Source organism: Myxocyprinus asiaticus, chromosome 23 (assembly GCF_019703515.2).
Source record: "Myxocyprinus asiaticus isolate MX2 ecotype Aquarium Trade chromosome 23, UBuf_Myxa_2, whole genome shotgun sequence".
In the NCBI taxonomy this organism is placed as follows: Eukaryota; Metazoa; Chordata; class Actinopteri; order Cypriniformes; family Catostomidae; genus Myxocyprinus; species Myxocyprinus asiaticus.
Window position 1 is genome coordinate 6,270,482 of NC_059366.1, and position 6,033 is coordinate 6,276,514.

General features: G+C 37.4%; 1 protein-coding gene across 2 annotated transcripts in view; it reads right to left on the bottom strand.

Moving 5' to 3' along the window:
* LOC127413921 (microcephalin-like) overlaps positions 1–6,033 on the bottom strand; it is an 82,832-nt gene that overhangs the window by 18,204 nt on the left and 58,595 nt on the right. The window lies entirely within an intron of this gene.

Consider the following 6,033-nt stretch of genomic DNA (forward strand, 5'->3'; position numbering starts at 1 on the left):
TTTGTTGATCAAACTTCAAACGTGGCGGGGCGGTTGTCACAGTGATCCATGCAGCCCTAGCCCAAAATGAGAAAAATCTGGCATTATTTAGACAACCTCACCCACACTAAATTTTTATTTCAGTCTGTTTCTCACTAAAAACAAGTATGGTTTTGGAAGAGTTGTAATATAGCACATAAGTCGTAAGGACTAATTGCAATCAGTGGTGTAGCCGGGGCCATACACACGTATACGCCGTATGCGTACTTTTTTCCCCAAGCTGTTATAATGACTTCTAAGAATCAATATTTGTGTATACCCTCGGTATAACCACTTGTTTTGCTGCTTCAGAAGTCCACAACCTACTGTCTTGTTAGTTTCCCTTTAACTGCATTGAATGCGTTCCGTATGAAATCCATATGCAATGCCGTTTGTCCCGTATTTTAGCGTCACACACCCAAACTGCTGAAAATGTTTAACAAATTGAGAGAAATGGACCTGAAACACACACATTTTGCGTGAGTTGTGTGAGATATCGGCTGTTTTAACACGGACGCTACACGTGACAGAAATGGCTAGGGAAAAGATCAGTGACAATCAACATGTTTTTTGTCAGAAGCAAGATAAGTTTGTCAAAAATATAGCATTTAAGTGCATGTTAATTGTTTCCCACCACTGGGATTTTAAAACACCATTAAATGCACCTATTCATGACATGCCATTACATTTTATTTCATGTGTCAGTGTGCTCATTCTGGAAGAGAGAGAGAGAGAGAGAGAGAGAGGTGAGAAAAACTGCAGCACTTTTAATACAAAATAAAAGTACAGTAGTACTGGTGTAGTTAAAACACTTAACGTGACTTTCTTACATTTCCCTTATGATAAACACTATTTACTGCCAAAACAACAACACTAATCCAAGGAGAAATACACTATTTACATGTTAAGTCTTTTGTCTCCCTTTCTCTCTACTTCCTGATCATTGTATTAAATCGTTTTTCATTTTAAGTTTAGTAGGGGACGTTCGCACTAAATGCGTTATTGCGTCCGTCCACGCTGTTTTTCAATGTAAAGCAGCGTCTCGCACAAGAGCGCCTGTATATATGGGTCATTTCTACAATTCGGTGACATTTAAGTTCCCATTACAAGTGTGTGTGGTATTTATATTGTTTAATTTCACCCGATTACAATTTTGATAGGCTTGTTAAAAAGAATAACAACTTTTTATAATGTTATACACTTCTGTTGGCTTAAAAGTTACATTTTAAATAATTGAAATCTTTTCTATTGCACTGTCATTTCCTCATGTCCCCCAAACCGCATTTGAAAAATAAGTGCTAAATCATAAAATTTTTATATTTTTCCCTATACAATTAAGAGTTTAGTATTGCATTCTCTCACTAACATGTATTCATTTGTGGTAAATGTGTAATTTTAACTGATAGTGGAGGCTTTTTTGTGTGTCCCTTGATTTATTGTCCACCCTGTTATGTCATACCATGACCTTTCATTGAAGATATATGTTAGGAAATTACATCACACACTGGAGGTGTACATCAGCCATTCTGCAAAATTATTTTGAGTTATCTGAAGTTTGTAACTCTTTTATTTTATCTTTATTTTCCTTTATTTTGTGGTGTTAGTCATATGTGGTCAAGCATAACATGTCCACCCTGTTATGGGAAGATATATGGGAAATGAATATAATTTTAAAATTTCAATATACAGTATTTATGGTAACAGAAATACAATCATAAATATTAGTTTACAAATATGTTTTCTAGTTATCAATCACAGGCCATGTAGTGGCTAATTTGTCCACTGAATGTCCACCGTTATTGTCCACACTGACGCAGCCCATTTTTTTTTTTTTTTTTTTTTTTTGTAATTTAGCTTGACCAGTATGACTAATACATTCTTTAACATGACCCTGTAATGATAAAACATGAAGATACTTGTAAAATTATGTTTTATTTTTAAAAAGCTTCAAAGCCGGAATGTCACCGAATTGAATGACCTATTTACAATATGTACAGAGTTGCAGTTCCAAAACCCCTGCAGGTCTCTTGTGTAATGGAAGGAAAAAATAGTCCACCGAATCTGGCAATGACAAATCCTCTCAAAGGGACAGAGCTTTGTAAATGCTGTTTAAGAAAAAGAAGGACATCGTGTAATTTCCTTCTTCCTGCAAATTCCTTGTGACATAAAATGACCAACACAAACAGAAGCACACCCACGCATGTAATGCGGTGAGGTGATTCCGCCCTTGCACCTGAGCGACGGCAGCTCTGAAACAAGCGTGCTCCACTGTGGTCATCAGTGAGCCCACATGGAATCTGTGCACTTTTCTCCACATTCTCTGCTTTGCTTGTGAGGGAAAATCTGCGGGATTCTGTGGAATGGATTTAAACATTGAAAATCGGACTACACTCTTATTAGTAGCAAAATGCGTAATCAAAGTATTTTTGGACTTCCTAATGGCAGTGCTTGCAAGACAGCAAAAAAATGTGTTAAAGTTGCTAAGCTGATGCATCAAATATTAGGTTTTACACACGTGGGAGACCCGGGCACAGATCCCACTTTGAAACCAGGAAGAATTCGCATTTGCATAATCAGTGACGAACACGATTCAGAGTTGCATTTTTCCCTCTAACATTACATTTTTACTGATGGTTAGATTTAGGTTTGGGGGTTCAGTTGATAAAATATGCATTACTCTTCACTGATTTACATCCTGTACAGCTTAAAATCAACTTGCTTTTGGCACCCCTCTGTGGACATTTCACCCAGAAAATTGAGCTCACACGTGCCCATACGCCCAACAACACCGCTTTGGCCACTGGGGGCAGAGTTTCGAATTTTGATAAGCATATATTTTGCTATATTTTGAATATCTTACATTCTATAAATGGGAGGTGAATGGAAAATCGATGTAATTTCTTAAAAATTATAAAGCTCACAAAAACCCAAAATAGACAGCACACCAAAGGCTGAAGTGATCTACAAAACCAAAGTTTAAATGGAGTATGTATGTTAAGCAGTTTAAGTTTAATTTATTTTTTATTTTTTTCTGAAGCACTGTAATCGGCCAAAATATTTAATAATAATCCAAAGGGTGGGAGATACGAATAACTTTTTTTTTTTACTGTTTGAATTCTGCCTAGCCACCAATTTGTGCACTTCAAAGACATCAGTAATGAACAAAAGAAATCAAAATAAACAGAATGGCATGCTATTTTTTGACACTCATACATAATTCTTCACCCTAATCTTCACATAACCCTTATTTCGTCAAATACATTTTTTTTTCATGTTTGTTCCGGTGCATTTCCAGCAAAACCTGTGACGCACTTGACACTGAATGGAAGCTTTGATGGTCATCATATAGCAATGTTCTCTCAGGTGTTAATGGAAGTGACGACAAGGACACATGATATTCAAGCAGAAGAGACACCCAAGGGGCTAACAGACAAAACATCCTCTGAGCGGAATTATTTCCTCCACAACACCTGCCTTCCCCTTCCTCCATGTCAGCTTCTTAAGCTAGTATAATGTATTATCTACAATGAGGAAACTGCCTAATAATAATTTCTGTTTTTTCTCAAATGTAATTAATACTTTAAAACACATTATTTCCATTTTCAAAGCAGATCTAATTAAATGAAATTAAATTAAAATGTACAAAAGTCTAATTTAAGCTATTCGTTATTTTGAAGAGTGATCACACTGAAAATCTAATTTCAACCAGGAAATAAACAGCTTTAGGATTTTGAACAATTTAAAACAAAGTTATGAGATAAAATACATTTTAAATATTAAGAATTATGCACTATTTCTTGGTCGCTAATCAGGTTTAAGCAAATTTGTGAAAATGACCACAATTTCGTTTGTAATTTGTAAAAAAAAGGTCTGATTGAGGGAAGATGCTCTTTGGAACATAAAATCAAATCATGCTGGATAACATGGATCATCAGGCTTTGTTCATGCCAGCTCGAGTGCATGCTGTCATTAAAGCAAAAAGGAGGACAAACCAAATACTAAAAAAATTATGAAATTCATGTTTATTTTTTTATTCAAATTTTTAACTCAAATTGCTATTCTGATATTACAATGTAATGAAACATTTTGCATTAAAGCATTTCCACTAGCGGTCTCGGACTTTTGGTCCCCACTGTACATTTTGCTCCAAATTTTAATAAACAATGTATTACATACAGTAACAATAAATTCTTTTTTCTATATCTGGGTGTATTTTTTTCTTTTTTTAAATTTTCTCCCCTTTTTTCCCCAATTTGGAATGCCCAATTCCCAATGCACTAAGTCCTCATGGTGGCATAGTGACTCGCCTCAATTCGGGTGGCAGCGGACAAATTTAATTTGCCTCCGCGTCTGAGACCGTCAATCAGCGCATCTTATTACGTGGCTTGTTGAGCGTGTTACCGCAGAGACGTAGCACGCGTGGAGGCCCACGCTATTCTCTGCGGAATCCATGTACAGCTCACTACGCGCCCCACTGAGAGCGAGAACCACATTATGGCGACCACGAGGAGGTTACCCCATGTGACTCTACCCTCCCTTGCAACCGGGCCAATTTGGTTGCTTAGGAGTCCTGGCTGGAGTCACTCATTCGAACTCGCGACTCCAGGGGTGGTAGTCAATGTCAATACTCGCTGAGCTACCCAGGCCCCATCTGGGTATATTTTTAATGTCTTTTTCTTAACTGGATAAATATCAGTCATCAGTTTAACAACTTCTTTAAGTCACAACTTACAACCTGATGTTAAAAAGATAACATCAAAATAATTTCCCCACCAAAAAAAGGCCACAAACCTATTGCAGTTCCAAATTTTTAATAGCCAAAATGGCAGAGTAATGCAAAAAATGCTTTAACACAGCTGTACTAACAGAATATCAAAAGAAACATCTGAAACCATGAACAACAGGACCAAACAAACATCAAAACACAAATCAACTGCTAGTCATTTCCAAGAAAACGGCAATATGACCATGAAAAAAATGTATGCCCATATCAGACTGTATGAGAACTTGAGATGAATATTTTTAGCTGCTGCATTAATGGAGATCAGGAATCATATTAAAATGACATGAGAAGGACTTTTACAAATGTCCTCTGAACGAAAGCCAGATACTTTTATAAACAAGCTGTTTCTCAGCTTTTCTCCCCAAACATGTTCCAGATATTCAGTGGGATCCAAAAGTCTGAGATCACTTGTGAAAATGCTTTTGTGGTCTTTTATATTTAAAAAACATCTTTCATTAAAACGAAATTACTCAAATTAGTAATAGAAAGTGAAAACATTTTGCTTTAATGACAGCATCCACTTGAGTTGGCATGGACTCCAAAAGTTTGAGCAAAATGATCATCCATGTTGAAGGAATGTATGTCCTGGGTTCAATACAAGGTAATCTTAAAGACAGATATCTCAGACTTTTGGATCCCACTGTAATCAAGAAAAGGAAATGGATGGTCTTGATGGGGTGAATGACAACTTAAAGGCTCCTCTTCATGCCCCTTCAAGTGCTTTGAAGAAGAGAACGTGGAAGGAAAAAAGCAAAGGGGGAAAAAAAACATCTGGACATGTGGTCATATGGTGTGACATGGACATTGCTGAAGCTGCATTACTTGAACTATACAGCTGCATCCTGAATAGCCTATTTGAGCTGCAGCCTCTAAGAAAATCACAAATACAACCATCGTCACCTCGTCCTCTCCCGCCAATCTGACCAAGTGTCTTGACTTTTTTTGGAGCAGATGCAGGCGAGAGGGAGCATCCAGCAGGAAGAGTTTAATTAGTGCTTCGGAGCAACCGTCTGGCTGGAAAGCTCTTTATCCAAGCAGCTCTCTTCAATCAGAGGCCACGGGTCATGGGAGGAGCATCAGTCTCAGTCCTACAGGGGACTCGGTTAAGAATACAGCCTGTTAGACTGATGACGGATGAGTACAAGCAGCCTGGGAGCGAGTGACACTCTACGAGGGCTTTGGTGACACTGTCTCCTCCTACTGCTCTTGATGGGATATAAATTAAGCTCACA